This window comes from Callorhinus ursinus, unplaced genomic scaffold (genome assembly GCF_003265705.2).
Source record: "Callorhinus ursinus isolate GAN/ISIS: 27379988/994484 unplaced genomic scaffold, GSC_fseal_2.0 scaffold1, whole genome shotgun sequence".
NCBI lineage: Eukaryota > Metazoa > Chordata > Mammalia > Carnivora > Otariidae > Callorhinus > Callorhinus ursinus.
Window position 1 is genome coordinate 54,759,059 of NW_027397063.1, and position 19,127 is coordinate 54,778,185.

A 19,127-nucleotide genomic window follows, 5' to 3' on the forward strand; every position below is an offset into this window, starting at 1 on the left:
TATTTTAAACAAGATCCCCTAGATGATTTTCAGGCTCAGTCAAGTGTGGAAACCAATGGCTTACATTAGCTGGATGGCTGATAGAGCCAGGATGAATAACAGGACCAGCTTAATTATCTGGCTTTCCCATTGGAGCAGAGCAATTCAGAACAACAAAAAGTTGGCTTGGGGTGGGAGTAACAGGGATGAGAAGATGAGGAAGAAAATTGAAGCCACCAAAATCCTTTTTAAATCCCAGAGATGATAACATTTTATTTTGAGACTGATAAATAAAAGATGGCCTCTCCCATCTGGCTTTATGATATGGAAACATTGTTAATGAGACATTTGTAAACGTGCTGCAGAGTTGTTAAAGGACCATGACTATGGCTCTTAAATTGTGAAATATGAGCACCAGGCTTCTGTGTGTTCTATCTTACACAAATGCGAGAGTCACTAATGTGGGCGCCTGACATTTTCAAAGGGTCATATTTACATTTCTCACAAATTAAGCTAATGCTGTTTAAAACCAGTGCAAATCTCCCATTATATTTCAGTTTTCTTGCTTTTAAATAGTATCAGTTCTAACCATTTACCAAACCTCACTGTTTAACTTGGCAGCTGGTTAAATTGGCAGTAGAACCTGCCATCGTGGTGGCTCTTGATGACAGTAACAGTGCTGCTGTGTGTCCAGGCTGAGAGAGGTTGGAAGAACAGCACTGCCTACGTTGCCTGTGGTCACCATGGACTCCTATGTCACATTCTTTCATTGGTTGATTTGGTAAGTGCCCTCTCTTGAAACTGCTTTGGGTGCCACTGAGAGGTCCCAGCTTTAGTGATTTTTTTTTTAAATTTTAAAATTTCGTGGGGCTTTTTGTTGTTGTTGTTGTTGTTTAATATGTTATGTTAGTCACCATACATTACATCATTAGTTTTTGATGTAGTGATCCATGATTCATTGTTTGCATATAACACCCAGTGCTCCATGCAGTGCATGCCCTCTTTAATACCCATCACCAGGCTAACCCATCACCCCACCCCTCCCCTCTAAAACCCTCAGTTTGTTTCTCAGAGTCCATAGTCTCTCATGGTTCATCTCTCCCTCCGATTTCCCCCCTTCATTTTTCCCTTCCTTCTCCTAATGTCCTCTGTGCTATTCCTCATGTTCCACAAATAAGTGAAACCATGTGATAATTGTCTTTCTCTGCTTGACTTATTTCACTTAGCAAAATCCCCTCCAGTTCCATCCATTTTTTAACACATAAGTAGACTTTTCTGTAATTGACTTAATGTATGTGATCCTATCATTATGGCTGGCTGGCTTTCATCAAGACCTTTCTGGACTTATGTTTCTCTATTGGCAAAAAAACAATAATAATAACCTTTTACCTCTTTACCTTAAGGATGGTCAAAGGAACAAATGACGTGTTTGCATATCTGTGCATAGGTGAGTGCTTGAGTGAGTTACTGACTTCTGCTGGGAAGGTGCTCCTGCAGACTTGGGGTAAGGAGTGTGAGCTCTGTAAGACGTTCTAGCAGCTCAAGCAAGAAGAACAAAACAAGAGGAGGGCTGTGAGAACATAGCACACTAGCCACACACAAACTGGTAAAGTGACAAAACCAACAAAAACAATGGCAAGAAGCAGGAAAATGGCATGGCTGAAGTATGCTAAGCCCAGAATGTTTCTTTCTTGACCTCTGTTCAGAAGCACCATCAGTGTCAGTAAGTGGATACTGCAAACAGGGGTACAGGAAAAGACTGGTGAACGGTGATGGGGAAAACGTAAAGAGAAAAAAAATGGGGAAGGTGAACTTGAAATAAACAAAAAGTTTATTTAAACTTTTTTAATAAAAAAACTTTTTTATATAAAAAAGTATGGCCTTTTTTTTGGTTGTTAATTGACCATTTGGGCAACAGGAAGAAGATAAGGCAAGAGAAGAAAACCTCTTCTGCTTTGAGGGATTAGAAAAATCTCATCAATTAACAAACCACATTTTTTTTTCAACCCAAATATCTTTGCTTCCCCAGCCTCAGGCTGTAAAATTCAATATGCAGTTAGACCCTCAGTCTACTTGACTTTGCAAAGCTTTGCCTTTCACCAGGTTTCCTTTCCAAAATGTTTCTGGGCAATGTGACAAATTTGGCCCAGTTGCTGCTCGCCACGGCTGCCAGTGGTCTGGATCTGTTCACCGCTCCTCTCATCCCAGAGCTCTGCTCATCCTGCTGCAGTTACCCCTTCCTCTTCAGAGGGGCTTACCCCAGGCAGCTGCTGCTGGCTCCGTACCCCTGCACCCTCAGTATTTTCTCTCCTAGCTTTCCCCTGCATCCCCATGGTAGAAGCAGAGAAAATCTACAGTTTTAAAAAAGAAAATGTTACAGATGGTTTGAAGATAATGAGAGAAACACAACATAAAGAATAACTCCTAACCGTCACTAGCTGTGTGGATACTCTGAGTACACAGACCTATGCCTACCCTTAAGGTTCTTTAACAGTTCACATAGCTCTGACTTACTGCTCATCTGCCACCTCAAAGGAGAGTCCAATGCACCCCCCCTCACCCTGACCAAAGAGCCACAGGCATCTCAGTGCCCTAGCACCCAGCAGTCAAAAGACTGCAGGAAAAGTGGAAATGGCTTCCACCGATGTCAATCTAAGGCGCTCCTTCTGCATGCTCACTTCTTGCTCCAGGATTGACCTCTCAGTGAGAAGATTCTTCCCTTCAGGGGAACTCTGTCCCACCCGTTGTGTGTTATCTTTGTTACCTTACCTATTTGCCCCCAGATGATCTCAAGGTATTATATTTCACAAACCTTTAATAACTCTAGGCATGGGTAATAACTACAAAGCCAACCAAACCAAATACACATCCCCACAAGGACAAGAACATCAACATGGGGCCAAGTCCTTTCCCAGCCCCTGCCTATTCAGAGCCGTACCCTCTCCATCCCCCATGCGGAGGGCTGACCTCAGGCTGGGACCCTGATAATGTGCTAGGAGCTTGAGACACACCCACCACATCTCCAGTTCTCACCTGTTTTCTCCAGAATACTTTTAAATGCACCCTCTTGTATTTTCAAAAGTTTCCCAATTTAGACAATAAATTATATGGTCTCCCTAATTTGAGGGGCATTAAACATTTCACTGAAACAAGCATGTTAATAAAGGCCTTGATCATTACTTTCCTGGACCATTGTATAAACATCTAACCTGAAATATCTGCCTCCACGCTTAGCTGCTGCTCCTTTATTTAACAAATATGACTAGGCGCCTACTATATATTTGGATTATTCTGGAGACTGTGTATATAAGTATAAAACAAACAAGGTTACTACTTTCCTGCAGCCTATAATCTATTTTTAGAAATATTTTGAAAACAAAAACCTGGCTATGACACTTCCCTGCCCTAAATCTTTTAAAAGTCCCTATTGTGGCCAGACCCCCAAAGATCCCCCCTATCACCAAACCCCCCAGGCTCTCTATCTTTGTCTTTTAATATAATTTACATTTCACCAACAATATCATCTATCTCCCACATCCCTTCCTGCTTCAGCCATTTGTATATGCTCTTTACTTTCTCACAACATCCCTGCTCACTTTTTCTCTTGTGGAATCCCTTACTTTTCTGTCAAGTTTCAACTTGATGTCATTTAATTTCTATGGTTTTCCCTCAGACTTGAAGGCAGAATTAATCACTCCCTTATCTGTGAGCCCAAAGTAGTTTATAAACACATTTGTCTTAGCACATATTGTGTCACAGTTTGGTTAATATGTTTATAGGTCTTTCTCTCCCACTAGACTGTGGGCTACCTATGATAAAAATTTCCAAGTGGCTCAACAAATATTTGCTGAATTTCATTGGAAATTTTAGGACATTAATATGTTTAAGCACAAGATTTTTGTAAGAATCTTTGATAGAAGGTTGGTAAGAATACCAGAGGATATGATAAAGAATGTGCAGTGGTTTTCACAGAGGGGTGGAAAAATCTAAAATTTGGTGAATATAATGTAAATAACAGAAAAGTCAAAGGACAAAGGTTTCTAAAAAGAATATGTATTATGTTTGTATCAAAAATAAATGGTTAAGAATAGCAGCAACAGGTATGTGTTATTCTTCTGCCCAGAAGAACTCTGGAGAAGAACCACCTGCAGGTTCAGTAAAGCATTCTCCTTTGCCAATCTGGCTTGGCTCCAGCATGAGACCCCCAGCTTCAAACAAAATACATATTCTTAATGGTGGAAGGAGCCGGTAGATCCAGCAAGAGAAGCAAAGCAAAGCTCAAAATAACTTTGGAACTTCCACATAGATAGATATATTTTTAAAAAAGAGAGGACTAAAGACATATAAAAGAGAAAAAATAAACAAATAGTATTGTTTTGTTTGTATATCCTTAGATCTTATATAAATAGATATATTCTGTCTCCACCACAATTTACTTTTTCATTCAATTTTTTGTTCTAAATATCCATTTTGATACAGTATATTTCAAACCACTATCTCTCTAGATCTCCAATCTTGGTTGAAATGCCTGCCTGTGATACATCATTCAATTTTTGTGAGCTGGCATTATACATATAAATTATTTATAACAATGCCATGAGCGTAGTTAACACTCAATAAAGGTTACCTATTATTATTATTTTCACCATATTGTCATTTATTCATATGAATATTCACAATTTATATATCCATTCCCCTTATGATGAACTTTTACATAGTATCCAATATTTTACTTGTACAAAAAAAAATGTAATAGATATCCATGTCTCCTTTTAGATATGTGTGAGAATATCTTATACCTGGATGTGAATTGCTGGATTGAAGGATGTGCTAGGTTGTTATAATGATTAATAAATCATGCTTCCCTGTATCCATGCCCCTGTATTGTCTCCTGACTCTAGCCTCTTATAAGTAAGGCACTAATTGGCCTTTTGCTCCAGCCTATTTTTTCAAGGATGTTAGTATAACAAATAGCCTTAGAGGATAAAGAGAGTGTCTCCCTGCAGAGCAAAGGACAGATTTGCTTAACATCCTACATCATATATCATCCCACATCAAAGAGATGATGTCTTCCTCTGGGGCAAAGGCAGATTTGCTTATAATAGGTCATAAAAGATTTAGGTTCTGTAAGCTCAGAGTTCCTCAGCTGTGATTGAAACCCGCCACACTTGAAGCATCCACCCCTGTGTCACTCTCATATGACTTGAGAGGCAAGAAAAACTGTTGTAAACATGATGCTCATGCTACTTACTGTGCTGTAACAGAATCCTTTGGATCTGGTCCGAGAGATTAGTATCTTCTTACCAGCTTCCAGAAGACTATAGCAGGCTAATTTGTTAACTTGCAAGGAAAATAAAATCTCACATCCTCCACATTTCTCAATGATAATAGCAAATGTGATAAAAGAAGAGGACTAAAATCTGCTTGCACATTGCCAGTTGCCTTCTCTTGACTGTGGAAACTCTTTTGACAACATGAAAAACTTCAGGCTAATGTGTAGGATGATAAAGAGCCTGAGGAGAGAAGCCCATCATATCCCAGTCAAGACCTAAAATCATTAGCAAACCTAGATGGCATTTTAAGTAAGCAGAGATGAACCTTCTGAACCCAAGTTGATAGCCCACAGACTTGGGAGCTATTAAGTTGTTTTAAACCACTAAGTTTGGAGATGGTTAGTTATATGGCAAAAGATTACTTTAAAAAGGTTACTGATTTTAAGGTAGGTAGTCACTTAGAACCTAATATATATCAGGTATTGATGCACATACCAGAGCTAGGGCAATGAACACAACTGAGATACATTTCAGTGGATAAATTCAGCATCAGCTACCTTTGATACTAAAAAAAATTGATCCACAAAGACTTTATATCAATATTCATTTGAAGCAATTCATTGAAGCAATTCATGAAGGAATGCATGAACATTCCCTTTTACCATTTTCTTTCTAACAGTTGTTATTCTAGGAATTTTTGCCCTAATCTGATAAATGTGAAATTATATATAATTACTGTTTTAATTTTCATTTCCCTGATTACTAGTGATTTGTTTTTATGTTTTATTGTGTATTTGGGATTCTTATTCATAGTGAATTTCTGGCTCCTGTCCTTTATCCATCTTACTGTCAGACTGTCTTTTTACTTACTTATTCATTGCTCTTTATATATATAAACATTAATGCTTTACCAGTTAAGTGGGTTGCAAGTAAATCTCCCAGTTTGATCATAAACTATTTGTTTCCCCACTCCCTGCATCAAAAACACTTTTTAAATGTTTCTCCAGCTTTGTAATAAGTCTTAAAATCTGGTAGAGGGCAAGTCCTCCTTGATTCTCATTCAATTATCTTGACTAATTCAGTTTCTGTTTGCCTCCCTTACATTTACCCCATATACACATATCTCACCGAGTCCCACAAAGATCACTGTAGTGTTGCTTTTTAAATTTTAATTAACTTGGATTTATTGTTAAATTTGAGGTTAAACAATGGTCTTTTAAGATAATGTCTCTTCCCATCTATGTCCATGATACCTCTCCATTTTCTCTGCAATGATTTCACAAATCTTTTATAGGGCTTATTCTTAGATGGACACAGACAAACAGGCAGATAGATATTTGCCATTGTGATTGCACTGTTTTTAAAGAAAACTATATTATCTTCTTGGTTGTCACAGATGCCTTTAGGGTCTTATGTCACATCACCTCTCCTCACCTCTGATTTCAGCCTTAGTTGTGGCAGACAATTCCATGTTAAGGACTTTCTGAGCCTTCTCTGAATCCACAGAAGCCCACTAGGTACACACCACACACACAGCAGAGAAGTTGGGGGGAGTTAATGTCATCAAGAACAAATCCCAACCAATGGGGGCACAAGAGCCATGGATAAATGACCCAGCGCCCTCTCCTTTCAACCGGTAATTCTGAAACTTTGTGTGCTTCTCAGATGTCACAGTGAAATTAGACACCCATCATCTGTAGCAGTGACTTCAATAATTCACCCATGTATTGACTTTTGCTCCTCTCCTTCTTCCCTCTCCTGCTTCCTGATTACTGCTCCTTGAGTTCATATCAAAAATTAATTAGCTGCACCCAATTCTTGTTTTAGGTTCTGCTTTCAGGGGAAACTCAAACTAAGAGATTGACATATAGAAATACTATTGATTTTTTTGTCTATTGATTAATTTCCAACAATTTTGCTGAATTCTCTGATTTATTCTAATAGACTGGAATAGATCTTGGGTTGTCTATGTACTTAGTCACATTGTCTCTGAATAAAAAAATATTGCTTTCAAAACCTGACTATTCTTATATGTTATTTCTTGTCCCATTACAAAGACTAGGACTTAAAATACTGTGTTGAATAAGAGGAGTAGTATCAGGTATCTTTAAATTCTTTTTGACTTTATAAATAATGCTTCTGTACTCAATTGTGCATATTTCCTATAGGTTTTTTTTTAAGACTTTATTTATTTATCCAACAGAGAGAGAGAGATAGCGAGAGAGGGAACACAAGCAGGGGGAAGTGGGAGAAGGAGAAGCAGGCTTCCCGCTGAGCAGGAAGCCCAATGTTGGACTCGATCCCAGGACCCTGGGATCATGACCTGAGCCAAAGGCAGATGCTTAAAGACTGAGCCACCCAGGCACCCCTTCTATAGGTTTTTCATAGAGACACTTTATGAAGGTGAAGAAGTTTTCTTCTATTATGAATGAGTATTAAATGAAGTTGAATGCTTTTCCCTGAATCTACTGATAAAATAATATTTTTCCTCTTTTAATCAGTGTTTTATAACATGAAACTGTTCTTGCATTTCTGAGAACAACACTATTTGCCAGTATCTTTATCCAGTTTTGATATAATTTCTGTTTTGCCTCCAAAATGCATTGGAAAATGTTTCCTATTTAGCTTTTCTGTGTAAAAGTGAATATAAGATAGGTAATAATTTCTCTAAAAGTTTGGTAAACACTTGTAAAATTGTGTTAGTCTGGGGCTAAGTTGTTAATATACTTTGACAAATGAATAATGATTATAAGTTCATTTCAGGTTCAATTGCTTTTTAAATTAGTAAAATTTACTCTTCTGGGAATTATCCATATCATCTATGTTTTAAACATGAGTATTAACGAGTTGATCATTTCTTATGATTTTAAACCTCTCTATATACCTTGTTATACTCTTAATTCCTAATATATATTATTAGTAGTTTATTTTTTCCCTCTAATTATATTGCCAGATGACTATTTCACTTTTTTTTAAGGTTTTATTTATTCACTTGAGAGGCAGACAGAGGGAGAGAGAGAGAAAGAAAGAAAGAGAGAACAGCAGAGGGGAGAGGCAGAGGGAGAAGCCGACTCCCTGCTAAGCCGGGAGCCCAATGTAGGCTCAATGTGGGGCTCAACCCCAGGACCTGGAGATCATGACCTGAGCCAAAGGCAGACGCTTAACCATTTGGGCCACCTGGGTGCCCCTCACTTGTCTTTTTTTAATAACCAGTCTTTGACTTTGGTTGATTCATTCTTGTATTTTTTTTGGATTTGTTTTTCTTGGTAATGTTTTCTATTGCAGTGATCCTTACTCTTCCTTCTCTCTTTTGTACTATTTGTTTTGGGTTTATTTGGTTATGATATTTTATAGATTTATTGAGATATGCTTGACACAAAATAAGTTGGACACAACTTAAGTTTACAATTAGTATAAATTGTGACATAATTATACACCTGTGAAACAATCAGCATAATGAAGATATTGAACATTTCTGTCACCCTAAGGGGTTCCTCATGCTCTTTTGTAATGCATCCATTACTCTTTCTTCCTATTGCATAATCTTCAGACAATCACTGGTATGTGCCCAGTCGATATAGATTATTGTTCATTTCTAGAATTTCATATAAATTAAAACAGAGTATGTGCTTTTTTTGGCCTGGTTTCTTTCACTAAGCATACCTCTTTTGGGATTCATCTATTTTGAGGCATGTGACAGTAGTTTGTTCTTCTTATTGCTGAATACTATTGTGCATATTATACAAATTTGTTAGTCCATTCAATGTTGAAGGATTTTGATTGCCTTCAGTTTCTATTACAAATAAAGTAACTAAAAAGATTGGTGTATTGGCTATTTCTCTTAGTTAAATACCTTCAAATGGAATGGCTATTTCATATGGAAAATCATATTTAAATTCTTATGAAAATGCCAAACTGTTTTCCAAAATAGTACTGTTTAACATTTCCACAAGTGCTACATGAGAATTCCTGTTGCTGTGATTCCTTGCTAAAACTTCGTAGCAACAACCTTTTCAAATTTGTGTTTTACAGGGTGTGTAGAGTTATCTCATTGTGTTTAATTTGCATTGTCCTAATGATGTTAAGCATCTTCTCATGTACTTATTTTCTATCTATATATTTTCTTCGGATAAGTGTCTATTAAAATATTTTGCCCATTTTATTGTTTCTCTTACTATTACTGCATTGTAAGTGTTCTTTATTCTAGACACAAGTCCATTTTCGATATGTTTTGTAAATGTGTTTTCACAGTCTGTGGTTGTTCTTTTTGATTTCTTAAATTTCTTTTAAAAAACATTATTTCATTTTGATGAAAATGGATTATTTTTTATAGCACATTCTTTTTCATCTCTCACCTAAAAATCTTTACCAAACTCAATGTCATTTAAAGCTTACATTTAGATTTGTGGTCCACATAAATACATTTATTGTAAGAGTTGTTTTCTCTCTCTCTTATTTTTTTTTGCACTTTTATATCTATATTCATGAAAAATTATCTTTTCCTCATTGAATTGCCTTAACCCCATTATCAAAATCATATAACTGAGACAAACCAACATGGTGCATGCAGCCTGTGGGTGCCTGGTCCAAGGCCTCTGGTGTGCACTGGAGTGGAGAAGGCAGGGAGTTCTGAGTCCAGCCCCTCAGCCCATCCATGGACTCATTTTAATTCTCCCAATCATCCCATGAGTTGTATCACTCTGGCTTTCAAGATCCTCTTCCCACCAACCTTCCACACACTCAGCCGAAAAGAACTGCACCTTTCCCGAGAGCAGCATCATTGGTCTGACATAAGACAATTCAGCCATTGGTCAGAAACAGATCTCCTTCATGAGTACTACCTCCTCCAGAAAAAAAAGCCTGTTCTGTCATTCAGGAGGGTAATCTTCATTTTTTCTTTTTTTTTAAGATTTTATTTGTTTATTTGACAGAGAGAGACACAGCGAGAGAGGGAACACAAGCAGGGGGAGTGGGAGAGGGAGAAGCAGTCTTCCTGCTGAGCAGGGAGCCCGATGCGGGGCTTGATCCCAGGACTCTGGGATCATGACCTGAACCAAAGGCAGACGCTTAATGACTGAGCCACCCAGGTGCCCCTCAGGAAAGTAATCTAAGACCACATGTCACCTGCCTTGTTTTCATTCCAGGATCACATGTGGAACTCTACAGTGGCCCCTGTGAGATGGCTGAGGAATGGTTCTGTGTGGACTATGCCAAGCATGGCATGGCCGGTTGCAAAAAAGAAATGCAAGAAAGAGATTGTGAAGAGTGTATGCCAGATCAGCAAAGTAGTGCCCATCTCTTTTCAGAGTCCAGGGGTGATGAGAAAGTGGTATCATATTAAATGCATGTTGGTACAGCCACTTTGGTAAACAGTGTGGAGATTCCTCAAAAAATTAAAAATAGAGCTACCTTATGACCCAAGCAATTGCACTACTGGTATTTACCCCAAAGGCACAGATGTAGTGAAAAGAAGGGCCATATGCACCCCAATGTTCATAGCAGCAATGTCCACAATAGCCAGACTGTGGAAAGAGCTGAGATGCCCTTCAACAGATGAATGGATAAAGAAGATGTGGTCCATATATACAATGGAATATTACTCAGCCATCAGAAAGGATGAATACCTAACTTTTTCATCAACATGGATGGGACTGGAGGAGATTATGCTAAGTGAAATGAGTCAAGCAGAGAAAGACAACTATCTTACGGTTTCACTATTTGTGGAAATTAAGGAATAGCATGGAGGACATTAGGAGAAGGAAAGGGAAAATGAAGGGGTGAAATCAGAGGGGGAGATGAACCATGAGAGACTATGGACTCTGAGAAACAAACTGAGGATTTCAGAGGGGAGGGGGGTGGGGGAATGGGTTAGCCCAGTGATGGGTATTAAGGAGGGCACGTACTGCATGGAGCACAGGGTGTTATTCGAAAACACTGAATCATGGAACACTACATCAAAAACTAATGATGTATTATATGGTGACTAACATAATAAAATAAAATAAATTTTAAAAAAATAAACGCATGTTTGAGAAACTGGAGTGGGCCCGGGCCACCACAAAAAAATATTGAGGACCACATAGAGCTAAAGGCTGGGAAGAGCTGGAAGATAATGAGAAGGAACAGATAAGCCAGCACATTGCAGATCTGTCTTCTAAGGCAAAAAGCACACCAAAGAAGAAAGCTACTGTCCAGGCAAAGCTAACAGCCACTGGCCAGGTGACATCTCCAGTGAAAGATGCATCATTTGTCACCAACACCAATCCCCAGAAATTTTCTAACTTTTTAGTCAAGCCCAACAACTCCAGGGAAGCCTGCTCAAGGCCTACCCCTAAGGCAAGTCTGTCCTCAGCAAATGTGACCCCAAGCACAAGGATTGTCTGCTATGTTAGTTTTGGAAGTTTTGTGCCATGGTGGCTGAAAATCCTGGCTATGACACGAAGACCCAGATGATCCAGGACTTCCTTTGGAAAGGTTCAGCAGGAGAGAGTTTCCACAGTGATGTGTACCTAACAGTGAAGCTGCTGCTGCCAGCTACTATTAAAAGTGTTTACAACTTGAATAATAAGTAGATTGTGAAGATTTTCAGCCACATTCTTAACTGCAACCCAAATGATATGGCACGAGACCTAGAGCAGGATGAAGTGTCAGAGACAATCAGAGTCTTCTTTGAGCAGAGCAAGTCTTTCCCCTCAACTGCCAAGAGCCTCCTTACTATTCAAAAGGTGGACAAATTCTTCCTTCAGCTCTCCAAGCTCACCAAGGAGGATGAGCAGCAACAGGCCCTGCAGGACATCGCCTTCAGGTGTCCAGCCAATGACCTTAAGTGCATAATCAGGTTGGTCAAACATGATCTGAAGATGAACTTGGGTACAAAGCATATGTTAGATGCCCTTGAACCCAATGTCTATGAAGACTTCAAAGCCTTGTGCAACCTGTAGGACCTAGTGGAGGAGGTCCTCTGCAAAGAGCCGGAGGTAGAGAAGTAGCCAGGTCAGAGATGAGCTCTGAGCACCCAGGCTTCACTGATGATGCCAGTATAGCCCATGCTGGCTGCCATCTGCAAGTCCATCAAACATCAGATGAAGGAGTGTCCTAATGGCATGTTCTCTGAGATCAAGTATCATGGGGAGTGAGTCCAGGTGCATAAGAAGGGGGACCACTTCAGCCACTTCAGTCACAGACTCAAGCCTGTCCTGCTCCCCAAGGTGGCCCACTTTAAGGACTATATCCCCCAGCCTTTCTGTGGGGGCCATGGCATGATATTGGACTCTGAGGTGTTCCTGAATGATACTAGACAGCCAAACCACTGCCCTTTGGGACTTGGGCAGTGCACCAGAAAGCTGCCTTCCAGGATGTTAATGTCTGTCTCTTTGTTTTTGATTATATCTACTTTAATATCAGCTTGATGGACAGGCCTGTGTGAGCAGCAGAAATTTCTTCATAACATAGTTGAAATTCCCAACCAGATCATGTTCTCAGAAATGGAGCAAGTCACTAAAGCTTTAGACTTGGCTGACATGATAAACTTGGTGATCTGAGAAGGGTTGGAAGGGCTAGAGCTGAAGGATGTGAAGGGTACATATGAGCCTGGAAAGCAGCACTGGCTAAAAGTGAAGGAAGACTATTTGAATGAGTGAGCCATGGGTGACACAGCTGACCCAGGGGCTTTGGGGCCTTCTATGGGCATGGGAGCAAAGGTGCCATGATGTCCATCTTCCTCATGGGCCGCTATGACACAAGCAGCCAGAAGTGATGCATAGTCATCAAGTGTGCATGAGGCCATGATGACATGATGCTTGCCCATCTGCAGAAGGAACTAGATGTGGTGAAGATCCACAAGGATCCCAGCAAGATACCTAACTGGCTGAAAATCAACAAGATCTGCTATCCTGACTTCATTATTGTCCCAGACTCAAAAAAAGCTGCCACATGGAAGACAAAGGGGCTGAGTCCTCCAAATCTGAGGCTTACAGAGCTGATGGCATCTTCATCTGATTCCCTCATGGTACCCAGATCCTTGATGATAAGGCCTGGAAATCTGCCACTAACTTGCCCCAACTCAAGGAACTATACCAGCTGTCAAGGAGAGGGCAGAATTCACTGTGGCAACTGGAAAGGAGGGGAATTCCACTACAGGGGGTAGCAGTGGAGAGAATAAGGGTATTTCAGGGGCTGCTGGGTCTTGCAAGGCTCCCCAAAGCAGCCCCCCACCAGTGCCAAGAAGGCAGGAGGGAGGCTGAGTAGCCTCAACAGCAAAGGCGGCAACAAGCTGACAGCAAAACCTTCCCCTGTGAAAATGGGAGAAAAGCAGAAGGCTCCCGATGAGACCCTGTACCAAGCAAAGGTGCTGCTGGACATCTTCACCACGGCACAGCTCTACTTGCCACCCTCCACACCAGACTTCAGCTGCCCCTTTGTGGCATTCAATGGGAACCTGGTGCAGGAATTTGACATTGCCTCAGCCACACATGTACTGGGTTGCAGGGACAAGAACCCTGATGCTCAACAGGTCTCCCCAGAGTGGATTTGGGCATGTATCTGGAAGCAGAGGCTGGTAGCTCCCTGCTAGGACTGTGGCCCTCCCTGTTCTTCATAGGGTTAGGGATTGGCGAAGGAGGGGGCAGTGGCCTTTCTTCAAGCAGTGCATCTTCCAGAACCTGCCAACTGTGCTTGGTCTCTTCCCAACCAGGGGTTAGTTGCTGTGGGTGCCGTCAGTGAAGTCAGTTTCTTCTGCTGGTTTACATAGATCTTTCAGATCTGGGTGTTGGCTGGGTTGTTTTCTTCTAAAAAAAGCTTTTTTTTTCTATAAATAAAATATCTTAACAGTTTAAAAAAATCAAATGACTGTATATGTTAGAGTTTACTTTGGGTTCTCTATGCTGTTCTAATGACCTAATATTCATTTATGCCAATGCCATGATGTCTAGATAACTATAGTAGTCCCTTAAGTCTTAAATAAAATACTGTAACTTTTTCATATTTGCTCATAATTTTCAAAATTGTTCTGGATATTAAAAGTCTTTGATTTTCCATATAGCTTTTAGAATCAGCTTATCAATTTTTACAGAATAAAACAATTTCTAGGATTTTTAATAATTTTTTTCATGGACTCAATAGATAGAGTTGGAAAGAACTGACATCTTAATATTGAGTATTCCAAACCATGATCATGGTATGTCTCTCCATTTATTTAAGTCACTTTATTTTCAGCAGTATTTTATAAATTTCAGTTTATAGGTTTTGCACATAACTTGTGAAAGTAGTCTTTATTTCATATACTTATAATATTTTAAGTGGTATTTTTTTCAATTTCAATTTATAATTGTTTGTTGCTACTGTACATAATCATTTTTGGTCTGATAAACTTTTATCCTACAACTTTACTAATTCTAGAAGTTTTTGGATCCATTATTTAGACTTTTCTATGTGGAGGATTATGTTGTCTGCAAGTAACAATAGTTTATCTCCCTCTAAAATCTGGGTGTTTTTTTTTATTGGGTTATTTTATTTTTATTGTACTGTTTATTTTACTTTATCAATTTAATATTATATTATTTTGTCTTATTGAATTGGCTCCAACCTCCAGAACAATGTTCAATGGAAGTGATGAGAGCAGTCATCCTTGGTGTCCCTGATATTGGGGGAACACATTCAACTTTCACCATTAATATGATGCTGGTTATAAATTTTACATAGATGCTTTTTTATCTGGTTGAAGAAGTTTCCTTTGGTTTCCTGTTTGCAGTGAGTTTTTTTTTATCAAAAATGAATGTTTAATTTTATTAAATGATTTACCTGCATCTATTAAACTGCTCATATGATTTTCCTTTTTTGATAGTTTAATATGGTGAATAATATACTGGTTGATCTTAGAGCGCCAAGACAACTTTACCTTTCAGGTGTAAGTTATACTTAGCCAAGACATATTAGCTTGTATATTTTGTGGATTATATTTGCTAAAATTCTGTTAATACTTTGTGTTAATGGTCATGAGGGATATCAAGATATAGTTCATATTGTCAAATTTATAAACATATGTTTACTATATTTAGTTATTATCTCTTCAGTGTTTACGGGATTGTATTAGCTCTGTCATTCTTTTAATTTAATTTTATTTAAAGTTAGGTTAGTTAACATATAGTGTACTATTAGTTTCAGGGGTAGAATTTAGCTCTCTCATTCTTGATACTGGTATATTATTTTTCCTCTATCTTTTCTAATCCATCTGTTTAGATGATTATCAATTTAATTGATCTTCTCCAAGAAACCACTTTGGTTTCCTCAGTTTTTACTGTTTTGTTTGGTATTTCATTAGTTTCTGCTTTTATTTAATTATATACTTCATAATGATTACATTTGGTTTAACTGTCTAGTTTCTTAAGATGGAAGCATAAATCACTGATTATAGATTTACTCACCCTTAATTTTCAATATTATAAAATTCCCTTTAAGTCCTTCTTTAGCTGCATCTCCAAATATTTCTACACTGTGTTTTCACTATCCATAATTTAAAAATATTTTCTAATTTCCCTTGTGATATTTTTTTGACCTGCAGATTATGTAGTAGTATGTTGACTGGATTCTAAATACTGAAGGATTTTCTAGACATCTTTCTCTTATTGATTTCTAACTTAATTCCATTGTGATCAGAGTAAATAATTCGTTTTATCTGAAATTTAAAGAATTTATTGGTATTTGTTTTATGGCCTAGAATATGGTATATCCTGTTAATTGTTTTGTGTACATTTAAAAAAATGTTGTTGGGTGACTGCTTTATAAATGTAAATCAGGTCGAAATGCTTAATTGCACTGCTCATGTCTTCTATACCTTACTAATTTTCTTTCTATTATTCTATCAGTTAGTGGGGCATGCTGGACTTTCGTACTATTGTCAGACATTTTCATTTTACTTATGTTAAAAACCCATAACATATTTTTACTATTTTTCTTTAAAATGTTAATAATTTTTAGAGGAATTTACAAAATAATAAAAATATATTTACCAACACATTTTCCACTTCTCATGCTTTTCATTCTTTAAGTACATCCAAATTTGCATCAGTCATTTTTCTTCTCACTAAGGGATTCTCTTCAACATTTCTTATAGTCATAATGGTGAGTAGTATAGTGGTAGTCTACTGGTGATTATATGCTAAGCTTTTCTATATCTTAAAATTATTTCACATTTGTTTACGAAAGATTATTTTACTTGGTTAGAGTGTTCCCGTCTTCTCTGATTTACATTGTTTCTGAGAAGAAATGTGCCATCATTCTTTTTTTTTCCCCTTTAGGGTAAAATAGGACTTTTCCCTACCTCTGGTTTTGAAGATTTTCTCAGTAATCACTTTGTTTTAATGCAACTGTGTTATAATGCACCTTGGTATAGATTTCTTCTGATGGAGGTTTATTGGGTTTCTTCGATCTATGGCTTTAGAGTTTTATCAAAATTGGAAAATACTGGTCAGTATTTCTTTAAATATCTTCATCTTTCCTACCCTTTTCTCTTTCTGGGACTCCAATTACACATATTAGAATGCTTGGTGTTTTCTCACTGCCACACTGATCCTTCTTAAAAAAAATCTTTTTCCTATAGTTTCTATTGCCATTTCTTCAAGATTATTTTTTTCTTCTACTATGTCTATTCTACCATTAAACCCATCTTATGTATTTTTCATCTTATACAAGACTAAATTTTATCTCTGGAGGTTTGATTTGGGCCATTTTGTGTCTTCCATTTCTCTCTTTTTTAAAAATTTAAATTCAATTTAGTTAAGATATAGTGTATTATTAGTTTCAGGGGTAGAACCTAGTGATTCATCAGTTGCTTAAAACACCCAGTGCTCATAATATCAAGTGCCCTCCTTAATGCCCAGCACTCAATTACCCATCCCCCCAACCCACTTCCCCTCCAGCAACCCTCATTTGTTCCTTATAGTTAAAAGTCTGTGATGGTTTGCCTCCCTCTCTGTTTTTATCTTATGTTATTTTTTCTTCCCTTCCCCCATGTTCATCTGTTTTGTTTCTTTAATTCCACATATGAGTGAAATCATATGGTATTTGTCTTTCTCTGACTGACTTATTTCACTCAGTATAACACTCTCTAGTTCCATCCATGTCATTACAAATGGTAAGATTTCTTTTTTGATAGTTTAGTAATATTCCATTGTATATGCATATATGACATCTTCTTTATCCATTCATTAGTCAATTCCATATTTCTCTTTAACAACCTCATGCTTTCTTCTTCATATTGAGCATATTTATAACACATATTTCATATTCTTATCTTCTAATTCTCCCATATTTATTATTTCTGTTTCTATTTGTATTGATTACTTTTTATCCTCATTATTGTTTTTATTTTTCTGCTCTTTTTTTCATGCCTGGTAACTTTGTTGTTGTTGTTAAAGATTTTATTTATTTACTTGACAGAGAGAGACAGCGAGAGAGGGAACACAAGCAGGGGGAGAGAGAAAAGCAGGCTTCCCACTGAGCGGGGAGTCCAATGCGGGGCTCGGTCCCAGGACCCCGGGATCATGACCCGAGTGGAAGGCAGATGCTTAACGACTGAGCCACCCAGGTGCCCCCATGCCTGGTAATTTTTGATTCAATGCCAGACTTTGTCAAGTTTATAATTTGAATATCGATTTTTTTTTTCATTTCTTCAAATACTTTTGGGCATTTTTTTATTATGCACTTAGTTGGAAACAATTTGGTCCTTTCAAAGCTTGTTTTTAGGATTTGTTAGGTAAATCCAGACAGCTTTTGTACCAGGGGTCTGACTGATCAGAACAATTATTCCTGGCCCTGTGTGAGGATTGTTCCACATGATCCTTTCTAATGGGATTTTCCCCCAACTTTGTTTCCTCACCCACATGCACCAATTAGTACTCATTGAAGCCTCTGGGAGAATCCTTTGCAAATCTCTGGAGCTCTCTTTCTCTATGCAATTGTCTTTTCTCTAGTAGTCTTCCCTATGAATTTTAGCGCTTTGGCCTCCCAACATCTGAATTCTGTCTTGTAAACCACTGGACCTAATTTGACTTCCCTCTCCCTATGCTTCATCCTGGAAATTACCAGTATGAAATTAGAGGTAATTATACAGTTCACCTTATTTGATTCTCTTTTCTCAGATCTAACTATTTTAGATGTGTTGCCTCTTATCCAATGTTTGAAAATCATTGTCTCAGATATTTTGTTCAGTTTTGTAATTACTTAAGGTAAGAGGTCAGATCCAGATTCAGTTTTCCTGACCTAAAGCAGAAGTCTTAAACTTTGTTATTCTTTTTATAATTACTTGCTAACAAATGGATTTAAGGCCATATGTATCTTCTAAACTGAAGCTTCATCCTGAAAGTCTGATGATCACTTCTAAATATTCTGTTATTTTCATTAGGATTTCCTATTTGATTCATAAACTATGTAAAAGTATGTCTTTAGACTCCAAATTTATCAGATTTTATAGACTAATGTAGATTGCTATTTCTAATCATAATGCATATTTCTAAGGAATTTGGACTCATATTGATATTTTTATTTTGTATTTATTAAAAGTTCCTTTTGATAAATGGATATTATTTATTTTGCATTTATTAAATACATTATATTGTTTACTCTGTATTTATTAAAAGTTCCTTTATGGCCTAATATGTGGTCAGTTTTATATGTGCTTAAAAATAATGCTTATTCTCTATTTTTGAGATACAGTTTTTATAAAAATCAATTGTATTAAGCTTACTAATTGTGTTGTTCAATTTTTCTGCATCTTCAGTAAGTTTCTTCTTGTATGACTCACCAGATTCTGAGATACAACTGTTAAAAGTTTACATTATGATAAAAAATTTGTCAATCTCTCTTTGAAATTCTTTGCTT

The 19,127-nt window shown here is 37.6% G+C and overlaps 1 pseudogene; it reads left to right on the forward strand.

The window, feature by feature from the left end:
* The first annotated feature begins 9,937 nt into the window (after window positions 1-9,937).
* LOC112819396 (DNA ligase 3 pseudogene) lies at window positions 9,938-13,824 on the forward strand (annotated as a pseudogene).
* Window positions 13,825-19,127: the final 5,303 nt, after the last annotated feature.